Below are 14,813 nucleotides of genomic sequence, written 5' to 3'. Positions count from 1 at the left end.
AAAGGCCCAGCACAGTGAAATTTCCTAACTTTTTTACACAGAGAGGCAGAATAGCACAGTAGTTTAATTGCCTCTAAAAGGATTCTGGGCCCAGACTGTCTGGGTTCGAATCTTAGAGCTGCCATTTTCAGCTCAGTGGCCCTTGGGTAAGTCACTTAAAATCTCTGTGCTCGGTTGACTCATTTGCAAAGAAAGCATAATAAAGGACCTTCCATAAAGTTGTTCCGGGGATTGAATGAGGTAATACTGTCCATAAAGAGCTTAAAACATGAGTGTACCTCTAAAAGGAGGTGGCAAACATTTACTACACCTCTATTAATATTATAGCCACCTAACAAGTCAGTTGAGAAATCAGGACTCGAACCCAGGACATTAGACTCTCATCTCTTCTCCACCAAATCAGATTACTACCTTATCCATTTGGGCTGGAACTTGCTCACATTTTCACTCTGCAGGCAGGCTACGCCTTCCATATGCCCCCCTTCCTCATTTCCACTGCTGCCTTTCTTTTCACTGTGTAATTGAAAGCCCCGATTGCAGAAGATTTATTTATAGCAGGAAAAAATTAGTGTTATTTAGCTTGAGCTTTTCCGCAACCATCAGTCCATTACTGTAAGAGCATCCACATTTACACTGCAACATCATTCTGTTTTCCCAGGGCCCTGTAATCATTAATTAGCTACTCAAAACAATGCTTATTGAATGTCTAGAGAGAGAAGCCTGATCCAGCCTTCTTCCATCAGAATCCAGCATCTTCCCTGAGCTCAGACTCCCACATACCAACCACTTACTAGATAGCTCTGCTTGGATGTCCCACATGCACCGTAGACATGGCCACAATTTAACTCACCTGTCCCCTGACCTCCTCCCCCAACTCTCCCACGTGTTCCTCATTCTGGTGAACGGAGCCACCATTCCCATCTCCCCATGTCCAAGATGGGAGTTGGCTTAGAACTGCCCTCACAAACCACCACACCCCATCTATCACCAGTCTTCATCGGAACCCATCTCCTAAGGCCATACTGCTCTGCTCATCTCCCCTGACACACAAGGTAGTGCATCAACCACTTCCTCTTCCAGTCCCTCCTTCACATCGTAATTACATAGATCTTTTGATATCTGACCGTGACACAACCCGCTCCCCTTTTGAAATCCTTCCATGTTCCTCCAACATCCTTAGGACGGAGCTCCACTCTGAGACACAGCCCTTCATATTCTCAGCCCCGTCTTCCCCACGGAGTTTAGCATCAGGGAGGATTTGCAGCAACCGCCCCCTCCCAAGCCACCATGCTGTTGTACGCATTATTCCCTCAGCCTGGAGTACTCATCCTGCGTTGCCCAACCAGTGAACAATTGCTTCTCTTTTAAGACTCCTTTGGAGAGTTGCCTAATCCATGAAGCTTTTTTCCCACCTCTCGGGGAAGAATTCTGTACTTCCTCCTCTGTGTTCTTGAGGTCTCTCATACATGCTTCTAGGATAATGCCTACCCTACTGTTTAATTGCTTACATGGCTGTTCCCCCAACCAGACTGAATACCTCCCAAAAGCTCTATTGGTCTTGGTATCCCCAGTGCCTGGCACATAAGAGGGTGACCAATAAATGCCCATGAAATACATGATTCCAGTGGCAAGAGCCTGTCAGGAGGTCTCCTGATGGCCAGCTCACCTCCTCCTCCCACGCCACACAGCCCCAGGCATCCGTGGTCAGCCTCCCTCGAGGAACCGCCCTGTCCAGTGTCCTCTCTTAAAGGATGGTGGCAGCTGAGTGCCTTGTGTCATAACCTTCCCACTCATGGACCTGCACCAGCAAGGCTTCCTTAAGAGCAAGATGAAACCCGGATGTAAATGGACCGGGCAGAGAAGCCAGCTACTTGTTCCCAGCTCCAGCAGTGGCCCAGCTTGTCAGAACCGAACCCTGTTTCCGAAGGTGCCTGTTGTGTTTGGCCTGGGAGCCTGCAGATTCCAGTCAGAGCCGAAGGAGCTCAGTGAGTTTAGACCTCTGACCCAAATGCAGTGCAGTTGCCGCAAAGCTACGTATATGCTCAAGATGCTAAGCTCCTAGAAAGATATCTGTATTTAACTTATCTTGGGGAGCAAGCCCCCTGGCAAGGGGGAAAAGTCACTCAACTACTTTTGATGAGTATAAATATTTTTAGATAAAAACTAAAATCGTTTACTACTGGGGCACCCAGGTGGCTCACGTCATGATCCCAAGGCCATTGGATAGGGCGGGTGCTGGGCGAGGAGTCTGCTTCTCCCTCTGCCCTTTCCCTGCTGCTCCCCCCCCCCCATGTGCGCATGGGTTCTCTCTCTCTCTCTCTCCTGGTCTCTAATAAATAAATGAAATTGTTAAAATAAAAACCGTTTGCTACTTTCCTAATGCAAACAGGCCCGGGGAGGTAAGATCTGACCAGGACTCTGCTACTTAATTTAGTGTCACTGCAAATATTTACTAATTGCTGGGCAGAGAGTTTATGGAAGAGTTAATCCATTGTTCCTTCCTTCAAGGTGTTTATGGAGAAAAAAAGACAAACTTCTAAGAAAAGCTGAATAATAAATAAATAAACAAGAGTTAAACAAGTAATACAAGAAGAATATGCCTCAGAGGGGTGACTCACTGCCAAAGAAGTTCAGAGAAGGGAGAAGACGTTGGCGCCCAGGGCGGACTGACTCAAAGGGCAGGAGACAGGAGGCTCTCACCCAACAGGTTGGACCAGCAAGCCCAGCGAGCTGGAGGGTATGCGGTGGGAGTGGGGGGCATCTTGGTAGAAAGAATAGATTCTCCGAACTTGGGGTTTAAGTTTCTGTTTTGCTATTTATGAGCTAGAGATCTCAGGCATTCGTTAACCTATCTGCACCTCAGTCTTCTTGTGGCCTCCATATAGCTTTCGAGACCGCAAACGTTTAGCACAAACACACGTGCTAGGGCCTGTGTACAAAGATGAAAAGAGAAGGGTTTTGCCTCAAGAGCTACCACAGGAGGAGGGTCAGTAAATATTAGTCTCCCTCTTCCTTTACCCTCCAGGGGTCTGTCCCCTTAAAGGAGGGTTGACCAGACCCAGTGGACTATTACTAAGTGGAATGCAGGATGTGGGTACAGAAGGGTGGAGACAGAAAAAAAAAAGTGTGGAGACAGAATTAGCTCATTACCATCCACTTTGGAAGATTCCTGCCCTCCTGTTCCACCTTCAATTATGAAGTGGGTCTTTCCTCCCTGAGGCCAGGGCTCCTGATTTGCAGCCATCTCCCCCACCCCTTGTGCTTTGACAAAGTCTCAGAGTTGCCAAGGTCAAAGGCAGTAATCCTTAGTCAAATGTTGTCATTATCCCAAATGCCTATTTACCTACTCACTTAAATTTTTTAATTGCAAGAGACAACCACTAGGGGGCCTAGGAGCAAGAAGCTGAGCTCGGACCCTCGTTATCAGGCAGAATGTCTGCCATTCTTGCAGAAAAACTTGTCAGGGTCCACAAAATACACACTGTGAGCTGAAAACAGTACCTTCTGTACCTTCTGCAATCTCTTGGTAAAGAATATGGCTCCCTTGAGGCTAAAAAGCATTCTTAACTCATCCCATCCTCCACAGCCCATCAGGCTAGGCCAAGGATTTCTTAGCTCTGATTCCATTTTTCAGTGTTTCCTCCTGATTAAAGCCCTTTGGCTCAGCAGGATTGTCTATGATGATAGTAAATGGTTCACATAATGATGAGGCAATCTTCTCACATCTTGAGCTGCCATCCATCTTGTAAAGCCTTTCCACTGTCTGAATTCCCAGCCCTGTTTTCTCAGGAAAGCCATCAACCTGGGGTTATTGGTTTGAATTCTTGTGCCTGCGCCTCCCCCCAACCCCCTACCCCAGTTTCTCACACCACAGGCAGAGACTTGAATAGCTATTGTACTCTACCTACCTATGGCAATCCTCATTAAAATCAATCACTCATTTGCCAACACACACACTACACACACACACACACACACACACACACACACACACAAAACCCCACAAAACTCAGGTCCCTATGTGCCTCTGGGGTCACGATAACTCAAGTCTCTGTGACCAAAACGAAGCGGCGAAGCTTGTTTTTTTTTTTCCTTAGCAGGAGTCAGTTTGCACAAGGGTTCATCTCTTACATTTTCTTTGAGACACTCACGCACACTCCAGCAACAATGGAGAGGAGCATGATTTCCCAAGCAGGTTGCCTAGAAACCACTCCTGTGTTTCTGAAACTAATTTAAACATGAAAATTCAGCTCCTGACTCATGCCAGGAAGGCATGTAATGGTTTTCTCAGTATTTTACTTTCTTTTTCTTTCATATTACAAAACTATGCATGCTTGTTGCACAAAAATGGAAAAGAAGATGAAAATACACAGGTCCAGAAAGAGAAAAATCCCTCATCATCTCATTATCAGAGGCAACCCCCTGTTGTCAGTTGGGGATATTTTCTTCCAGGCTTTTTTTTTTTCTATGTATTTTTAACATTGTTGATATTAATACTGAATTTACATAGATCTTGCTTTTTTCACTTAGTATATTGCCATCCCACCTGGCTAAAATTCTCAGAATATTGACTTTTTAAAAGACTGCCTTATATTACAGTCAATTTTCCATTATTTACTTAACCATTCCCTTAATGCTACACATTTAAGTTATTTCCAACCTCATACCATTTTAATCAATGTTGTCATGGCGATCTTAGTACAGAATACTACGTATTTCCTCATTCAAAAATCATAAAAGGAATTTCAAAAAGCCTGAATGTTTTAGAAACTTTTTAAAAAATTGAACAAATACATGTTTATAATTTTTTAAAAAAATTTAGACAGTACATTCAAAAGTAAAAGTAAAAGAGGGCTGTTCTGTTCAGGACCACTTCCTAGAGGTAACCACTGCTACCAAAAGTTTTCTATGAATATAGAAGCACATATCTATGTTTGTTTGACACAATACACTCTTCTTGTATGACTAGCTTTTTTCACTAACTGCAGCTTGGGCATCTTTCTACACCAATCCAAATTGACCAGCTCTTTTTAGAAGCTGTGAGGTAGTCTATTAGGTGACATGCTATCACTTATGTGTCCTGGGCAGAACTTCTTACCGCTCTTGATCTGCACTTGGTGAGCTGGGTGCCCAGCAGAGGGTCTGAACCTCCACCGCTCCAACCACACCGTACCTTTGCCGGAAAAGGGAGCAGGCAATCACTTTACCACTGCAATTAGCATTATTGTCTATAGAGGTCTCCACATTTTTCCTTTTTTTGTTCTTTTGTTATTGTGGTTTTCAAACAAAAAGTTTGTACCCTTTTGCTAATCCTCCCCCTCTGCTTTCCCCTACCGCTACCCAGCCCTGGAGAACCACCATTCTACCCCTGTTTCTAAGAGTTTGACGTTCTTATTTATTTATTTATTTATTTATTTTTAGATTCTCTAGGAAAGTGATACCATGCAGTATCTGCCTTTCTCTGTCTGGCTTATTTCATTGAGCATCATGCCCTCCACATTTATCCCTATGAATCTGGAAATGTCAGGAGTTCCTTATTTTTTAAGGCTGAATAATATCATTCAATTACTATATATAATGCATTCACTTAATATATAACATATATTATACTTGCATTGTGTGTGTATATATATGTAAAATTATATATACATCACATTATTATTATTTTTAAGATTTTTTACTTATTTATTTGACAGAGACACAGCGAGAGCAGGAACACAAGCAGGGGGAGTGGGAGAGGGAGAAGCAGACTCCCCACTGAGCAGGGAGCCCAATGCGAGGCTCGATCCGGGGATCAGGAACTGAGCCAAAGGCAGACCCTTAACCAACTGGGCCACCCAGGCAGCCGTCTCTTGTCTTTTTAATCATAACCATCCTGACAGGGTGTGAAGTGATAGCTCTTTGTGGTTTTCATTTGCTTTCCCCTGCTGATTAGTTATGTCAAGCACCTTCTCACATACCTGTTGGCCATCTGTATGTCTTTGGAAAAATGTCTATTCGGATCCTTTTTAAATTGGGTTATTTGGCTTTTTGCTGTATGAGTTCCTTGTACATTTTAGATATTAACCTTTATCAGATTTGTGGTTTGCAACTATTTTCTCCCATTCCATAGTGGCCTTTTAACTTTGTTAATGGTTTCCTTTGCTGTGCAGAAGCTTTTTAGTTTGATGTGGTCCCACCTGTGTATTTTTGCTTTTGTTGTTTTTACATCTGCAAACTTTCTGATCTCTACACCTGTTGATTTTTTGAACACGTTCCCCCTGCCATTTATGTATATTTATTTATAAGTTGTGTACATATACTACTTTATAAATATATTACTGTTTACATGATAGAACATACACTAAAGATGGACATTTTAATGGGTTGAATTAAAAGTGAAATAGATAACATTAAATTTATTTAACAATAAATTATATTTTTATTATATTTAAATTATATTATGTAATAAAACCATTTTACTCTTTTTGATAAGAGCAATGTGATTGCGTATGCTTCATTATACTTTAAAATATCGGTTTATCGGGCGCCTGGGTGACTCAGTTGGTTAAGCAACTGCCTTTGGCTCAGGTCATGATCCCGGAGTCCTGGGATCGAGTCCCACATCGGGCTCCCTGCTCAGCAGGGAGTCTGCTTCTCCCTCTGACCCTCCTCCCTCTCGTGCTCTCTGTCTCTCATTCTCTCTCTTGCAAATAAATAAAATAAAATAAAATAAAATATCGGTTATCCTCCTGTATTGCAGTTATTCTGGGGGTCTGATTCAAAGTTCAGCTTATTTCAATAGTTGTTTTTAAGGGTTGTCATTCCTGGCCCCACTCGGAGTCCTGCCCACCAAAAACGCAAACTTGTTTTGAAAATTCACTTTGTGCTCACATAAGTAAGTTTATCTTTGATTCATGCCTACTTTGGAAGAATCTTTTGAAGCGAGTTACCCATTTTATAAGCTTTAGCTTACCTAAAATTAGGTACTATATTCCATAAATCCACTTAACCAGGCACAGATCCCCAACCAGACCCTTCTTGCTCTTCCCCTTCAAACCTGCTCTGCCCCCCTCTTCCGCGTCTCAGTTCCTGACAACTCTAGCCTTCAGACCAGAATCCTTGTGTCTTTCCATCAGCTTCCTTTCCTTCTCTCAACGACACACGGAATGCCTTAGCAAATCCTATTAGCTCTCCCTTCGGGATATTTCCAGACCCTGAGCCCTTCCTGTCCCTTCTCCAGTTACTGTCCTGGGCTAAGCCACAGTCTTCTCTCGCCTACAGCTCTTGCAATGACACCCTAACCATCTGCCCTACTTCTGTGCTTTCCCTCTACAATCTCTGCATCGCGGCAGCATGGATGAGCCTTTTACAAGTTTTTGTTTGTTTGTTTGTTTGTTTGTTGGAAAAAAATGTCAAACTTAAAGAAAAGCAAGAAAAAGAAGAACACAAAGAACACTGTTCCCTTACCCCATAGTCCTCTATACTTAGTATTTTGCCCATCTGTTTATCTATCATCTATCTATCTATCTATCTATCATCTATCTCTCCGTCTAAAGGGTGTATATGGTAGGCCATTTACTCCAAAACATTTCAGTGTATTATATTGTCTTGCATGACCATAGGGCAGTTACCGACCTTAGTAAATATAACATTGATACAGTAATTTTATCGAACCTACCATCTGTCTTCCTAGCTTGTCAATGAACCCACTGATGTTCTGTATGACACTTTATTTTCTGTAGAACAGGACCCAGCCAGAGATCAGGGTCAGGTATAATAGTTGCTGGGGCTCAGGAGTTTCCTTTAATTTGGAACATTTTACATAGTCTTTGTCTTTTATGCTACTGACATTTTTGAAGAATACTAGTTCTCTCTCCCCGATTTTTAAAAGAATTTTCTCATTTGGGGTGTTTGGATGTTTCCTCACCTTTAAATTCAGGTTATGAACTCCTGGCCAGAACATTACAGTGATGCTGGGTCCTTTGGCAGGGTATCACATCTGGAAGCACACAAAGTTCATCTGCCCCTTCCTGGCAGCATAAATGGTAATTAGCCAGTCAAGGTGTGGTCTGACTTCTCCACTATTTTTTTCCCTGGCAATGAATAAGCAATCTTTGAGTAGGCACTTTAAGACCCTGCAAATATTCTGTTCCTCACCAAAATTTCCACTTAGATTTAGCAACCATTGATGATTCTTTCCTGAGTTGATCTTTTACTGGATGACTATAAATGGTAACTTGCAAACCCCAGCACATGCAGCACACTGACCAGCCAACCTGCGCCATTCTACCCCAAGCAAGAGCCCTTTCTTCCCCCTTATCTATTTATTATCAGCGTGGAGGAGTGGATTGCGATTTTTCAATAGTGGATAACCCGTCGCTGTCTTTAATTCCTCTGATGCTCAAACTGTCCTCGATTTACCCAGGGGAAGCTGCCTGGGTCCCTGTGCCCTTCTTTTAAAATGAGATCACGTACAGGTTTCCCCCACATTTTCAAAGTTCAGGTTAGACCACTTGGTTTTACAAAAGACCTACGTTAGTACCTGTTTTCACTGTGTCCTATGCTCTGTCCAAAATAAACATGTCCATAGTCAAGACTCTGGATCTACCCAACTGGTATCCAAGCTTCACATCTGCCCTCGTCCAGGTCAGAGTAGGAAAACCAGGTGTCCAACCCAGGATCATATGCAGCACCAAACACATAGTAGGTGCTCAATACATATTTGTTGAATGAAGCAGAAGCATGGCCTTCAGAGCTAGATGGTATTGGGCTAGAGTCTTGGCTATGCCATGAACTGGCTGTGTGGCCTTGAGCAAGTTACTTAAACTCTCTGTGTTTCAGTCACCTTATCTATAAAGTGGGGATAAGAGTAGTTGTGAGATTAAATGAGGAAAAAAAAAACAAGTTTGAACAGTGCCTAGCACATAGTAAGAACCCAACAAGTATTAGTTATCAATATCATTCAGCTAGCATTAAAAAAAAAAAGGTGTTGGAGGACTCATGCCAAAGTGGGAAGTCATTAAAGCTGACATAAAGGATCTCAGCCACTAGTCAGGCAGTCAAATAAATGTTGGCCAGCCCCAGGAAAGAAATTGCTGTCATTCAGCTGAAGCCAGATACTTTTTCCTAGAGTTTCCGATATACTCTGCCTTGCTCTAGAACTTTCTAGATCCTTTCCCCTTTGATTCTAGGCTTGGTCTTCCTGATCCTCAGGAGTCATCCTAGTAAAAAGGTATTATCCTAGGTGCTACACTTGGGAGGGCCTGTCCTCATTCACTGCCTCTGGCAGTCTCTGGGAAGCCACTGTCAAATCAGAAGCGAAGCTCAGCTGGGGCTGAGGGCCTGATAGGTGTGTGGACCACTGCCTCATTTCTTGGTTGTCTTCTTCCTGCCACCACGCAGCTCATCCACTATGTCACACAGAGCTGGACAAGTGATATCTCATAGCCCTGGTGGTTAACCAGCAAACCATTCACTATGTGGCCCCAAGAAGCAGACAAGGCAGTGTTTTTGTTTGCAGATTAGCCATTTATTAAGGCCCTGATGCTAGCTAGTTCGTTGGCTACTTATAAGGAAGTTAAGCAACGGCGACTTACGTTTTCCACCTCTGTGTGGGAGTAGGAGGTGTTTTTCAAGCACAGTGTGCCTTAGCAACTGAAAGGAACTCTAAAGGGGCTCCCTTCTGGTCTGTGGCTAATCCAGGTGACTTTGGGATCCCCGTTTCCTTGAGATTAGAGTGCTCACAGCAGATACCCTCTTTATCAATTGGCTGAGTATGCTTCCTGTCCCAGGGGTTTGACATGGGCTCTTGCAGACACGACTACTGGATATGAACAGGGACTTTGCAACCACAAGCTTCCTTGTCTGTTGCTGCAGCCTTTCTGCTTCCAAAGTTCAATGGTAAAATAAAGTGGATCTCCTAGGCCACAGCTCCATTTCTGGCCAGTTCCCGCGGGAAGGAGTCTTGCCAAAGGATGACAAAGTTGAACGGACATTGAGGGCCCGCAATTGGTTATCTATTCTTGATAACCCATAGCATTTAGTAGTCACAATGGAAAGGAAAAGCAATTTGTTCATTTTTTATTTAACTGCTTGATTATAGAAGCCAAGATCGTGTTATAAGAAGTCATAATGTTAGAGCAGGAAGGGACCCTGGAGATCAAATAAAGTAACCTGTTTTAGGGAAACTGAGACCCTGGAACATTAGACTTCTCTCTCAAGGCCATCACAGTGGCCAGCAGTAGAGCCAAAACTAGAACCTCAATATCCTGGCTGCGGGTCTAAAGTATTAACCCTCACGCCAGTGGCAATTTTACAGCAGCAGGGGAAATATACAAGAGCTGATTTTAGTCCTGGGGTCCTGTGATCCAGTCCTACTCGGGTCGGAGCATTTCTCACAACCCCAGCAACAGGCTTGTGGAGGAGATCCTAATCGTGTCCAGATCCATTCTCCCATTCTTCAGTAATAAAATGCCAAAGGTTAGCAGGGCCCAGGGCTGCTCAGGAAAAAAAAAATGTTACACTTCCTAGTATGCCTTACAATGAACTCACGTCTGAGTCCTGGTCAGCAGGATGTAAAGGAAGTAGTGAGTGTATGAAAGGAAAAAAGTGTACACTTTCCTCCAGACTGATGACTGGAATGCTGACCCAAGGTCTGGAGCTAGAGCAGTCATCTTGGGCCATGAGGTAGAAGCTGGGTGTTGAAGAAGATGGAACAACAAGAGAGAAGGAACCAGGTGATCAAAGCACCACCATGCCAGCCCTAGGTTGCCTCTGCTTATATGAGAGATAAATACTTTTTAATCGTTTTAAAACCACTGCCATTTGGGGGTTTCAGTCTCAAGAAAAATAATGTAACTCTAACGCCAGCCATAAAACTATTTCGACAGTTTCTTGCAGAATTTCCTGGAAAGAAATATGAGTTTCATTTCCTGTACCTAGTGCCTATGTAAAGAGAAGTGCCTATTTCATAGAGAAAGATGGGAGCCAAGGAAAGATCCCACGACAAAATATAGCCACTCTCTGCTGATTTGACTTCATTTGATTTTTAAGCCAGTTCCTCCTTTAAAACGGACGTTCCCTGGAAAAGCTAAGCTCAACTGTTCATACCTGCAAATCAGAACATCCTCTACTGATCTCTAAGGAGTTTGGGGAACAGGTGTTGCATATAGGCTTCCGGAGGAAGTGACACTTTGGGGAGGGTAGGCCAGGTGGGACTGATGGGATGGGCGTACAGGAGGCAGGACAATGAAGAGGTGAAAAGGGGACCGGGAAGGGAGTTGCATGGGTGCTGGCTGCTACTCCGCAGTGGGTCTACTTGGACTTGTCTTTGGGATGCTGGGACAGCGCATGACCACTAGAGGGCAGCAGCGGGAGGTGAAATTCCAGGGGCCTCCACACGGGGCAGCTCACCCCAGGCCCCGGTGGAACCCGCTTGCCCTTCCAACCTGGGTCTCTCTGCTTCTCTTTGTCAATAATCATTCCCTCCCTCTACATCACACATTCAACATTTTATTAAAATAGACTTTACATTGGACTGCATTTCTTTTTTTATTTAGTCTTGCCCTAAGCAATAAGACCTGTGAAATAATGGGTTTGGTGTGGCATAACTATTACATTAAAAAATGTCTGTATCACCAGAAAATCCTCTTGCTACCACCAGTGGTATGTTTAGAGAAACACTGCATTATTTCATCAATTCCCCCCAATGACCCAACAAAGAAGGTAATAATATCATCCCCATTTTACCGATGAGGAAACTGCAGCTCAGTGAGATTAAATAGCTTCCTCAAGAGTTTTCACCAGAGCTGGGATTTGAGCCAAGGTCTGTTTGACTTAAAAGGCCTCGTCCATCCTTGCTTTCTCCCAGGAGAAGGAAGGCAGAGACCTCTAAAGCCGAAGAAGAGGAGGAATAAGAGCGAAGACTCCCAATCCCACCTGAAATCCTCCCTTCAGCTCTCCCTCACTTGCTCCCATTTCTTCTTTGCCCTCAGTTTCTAAGAATGTCTCCTTCTCACCAAAACAGAACATTCCAGAATGCATTCCCTCATAAATAAAGGCTGCCAACTCCTCATCAGGAATAAAATGTCCTTTGCAATTTTCTATCATTTCTAAAATGGTGATAAAGGAATTTGGCTGTTTGTAGTTCTGGATACACCGGTAGGAAAGAAAAACTAAAGTTTTTGGAGGAGTCTCACCACACACCTGTGAGAGGCGGAGCGTGTACTTGTCACACTGAGCCCGGAGGACTGCCAGGAGGAGAAACCTTCACATTTATTTAAAGTGACTGCTCATACCCAAGAATTATGGTGACAGACGTGGTCGAAGAGAAAACTCCAGACTCTGCCACTTACCAGCTGTGTGACCTTGGGCAAGCCACTATCCTCTCTGAGCTTCAATTTTGCCCTCAGAGAGGAGAACGATGCCTGTCTCAGAGGGTTATCATAGCATTAAGTGGGGAGCCTATAAGTTAGTATTAAAACACACTACTATAATGGGCGCCTGGGTGGCTCAGTTGGTTAAGCAACTGCCTTTGGCTCAGGTCCTGGGATCAAGCCCCACATCCGGCTCCTTGCTCAGTGGGGAGCTTGCTTCTCCCTCTGCCTGCCACTCACCCTCCCTGTGCACTCGCTCACTCTCTCTCTCTCACAAATAAATAAATAAAAATCTTCCAAAAAAAATTTTTTAAAAGGGCTTTCATGTTCAGAACACAGTTAAAGTAAATTATAGCACTTGGGAAATATTGCCTTGTCTTCTTGGAAATGTCACTTTAAAAAAAAAAAAGAAAGAAAAGAAAAGGTGAGCTGAAAGAACATTTCCTAAAACAGAAAAAAAAAATTGTTAAATTTTGAAGTACCCCTGACCCCAAAGTCTCACTTCAGACATTATTTCCTCTTTCCTGAAAATTCTAGCCCAGGACACATGACGTTTTTCCTCTGCCCCAGGGCCGCACAGAGAGAACAGGCAGGACAGACAGGACATGACTTTGCCCAAATTAGTTTCCCTTTCTCCCAATCAGGCCACGGTCACAAGCCATAGAGAACTGTTTTCCGTGGCGCTGAGGGCACTTGTGTTTTTCTCAGTGCAAAGCAGGCAAGACTTAAGTCAGAGAGCTTGGTGATGCAATGAATTTCCCAGCTGCCAATGATACTAGTACCTCATCACATCTTTTTGTCTTCCTCTCTAAACCCAAATGTAGCAGGCATCTGTGGTCTCAGGAACAAAGCCACCTACTCCCACCTAGGATGAGTGAAGCAACCTTTGTCTACTACTTATCTACCATGTGACCTCACAAGATGGAAGCTACATACTGCCAGTAACAGAGAAACAAAGATGGAGGGATACTGGGTCCCCAGCATCATGGAACCACATACCAGGTCTGGAAAGCTTATGCGTGATGAAATCTCTGTCCCTCTCAGGACTACTGCCATCCCCCACAGCCCTCTGCAAGCCTCATCTCCACCCAACTCTGCTCTATGGCCAGCACAGACTTAAGCTCCGCAGAAGGGAGATAGCCTTGGGAGCACCGTTCTCTTTGTCTCGTCAATGTTTCTTTGTCATATCCTATCTTGATTCTTCTGGAGAATGGTATTCCATCACTGAAGACTCGTTCTGTAGAGCTTGAATGACCAAGGAGAGAGAACATCATTCCTATTACAGCCTAAATGTAGATATCTGGGGCCCCCCAGCTTGTCTCCCCCCGACCACCACTGATACATAAACAGCTACGTCTTAAACAACTTCTCTATTTCTGAGGGCTTTATCTGTCTAATCGGCTTAGTGTTGAGGGAGTTTGGAGCTGTCAGACACCCGTCAATGGCTGAAAGAGAAAGAAATACATAAAAAGATTTGTTGGTAGTCACTTTTGCACCAAACAGAACTCACATTTGTCTTCTGTCTAGAAAGCTGGTCATTGACATTGACCGTGGTTTCATTGATGCTGTTAGAAATATTTTACCTCTAAATGAAAATAAAGATGAACTGCCTCTTCGAACAAGCAAAAGGTAAGAGATGATAAAAAAAAAAAATAGAAACGTTGAAACAATTCTGTTTGATGTTTGATGACATTCAGTGTCCAAGAACAGTGCTTTGGGAATAATTTTCCCTTTTGATCTTGCAGTAAGAATGGACACAGAGACCATGTGTATAAAAGAATAACCTGGGTACACATGGCAGAAGGAAGAACTGGCCGGGAATGGGAAAAGCCCACACATATAAATAAGCAGAAACATTGACTCCTGTCTGACTAATAAGTTATAATTTCTGCTCCCCTCCATATCATGCCAACAAATTACTCAGCGATACGCTTCAATGTAAAGAGTATGGTAAAACTTATTTTTCAGATTTATCTCACCTTGCTGGCAGGTCAGCCCTCCCCATGTGTATCTGCCACCTGCCCTTCCACCAGCCCTTCTCCCTGAGGGACCAGAGAGCCTCACTCCTCTTGATTTCTTCTGTAAGCGGCAGGGCCCTAGGATGATCTGATGCAGATATACTGTCTTCTCAACGTGTCTCTCTCTCCCACTTTCTTTTCTTGCTTCCCTGCATCCATTACAGACTACCCTCCTCACCCGGATACTTACATCCCTGGCAGTTTTGTCTGTGATCTCGCTTGCCTCCTCCGTCTGATTAGGCCAGTCTGAGAGCATCCATGAGGCTACACGACATGGAACGAACAGAGGTCACCAGAACATCAAAATCCTGGCTTTTTACTTCCTGGCTGTGTGATCTCTGTCAAATTACTTAACATTTCTGCTTTAGGAAAAATAGCTCTAATACTACCTCAGAGGAATCTTGAGGCAATTCCATGAGAAAATGTACATAACGTTTAT

General features: G+C 43.7%; 1 long non-coding RNA gene across 1 annotated transcript; it reads left to right on the top strand.

Annotated features, from left to right (window-relative positions):
- Positions 1-1,858: 1,858 nt before the first annotated feature.
- LOC141372594 (uncharacterized) lies at positions 1,859-13,397 on the top strand. Its single transcript, XR_012377891.1, has 3 exons — positions 1,859-1,985; positions 2,509-2,707; positions 13,181-13,397. It is a non-coding gene; the product is annotated as an uncharacterized lncRNA (long non-coding RNA).
- Positions 13,398-14,813: the final 1,416 nt, after the last annotated feature.

This window comes from Callorhinus ursinus, unplaced genomic scaffold (genome assembly GCF_003265705.2).
Source record: "Callorhinus ursinus isolate GAN/ISIS: 27379988/994484 unplaced genomic scaffold, GSC_fseal_2.0 scaffold4, whole genome shotgun sequence".
Lineage (NCBI taxonomy): Eukaryota > Metazoa > Chordata > Mammalia > Carnivora > Otariidae > Callorhinus > Callorhinus ursinus.
This window is presented reverse-complemented; position numbering and strand designations above follow the sequence as displayed.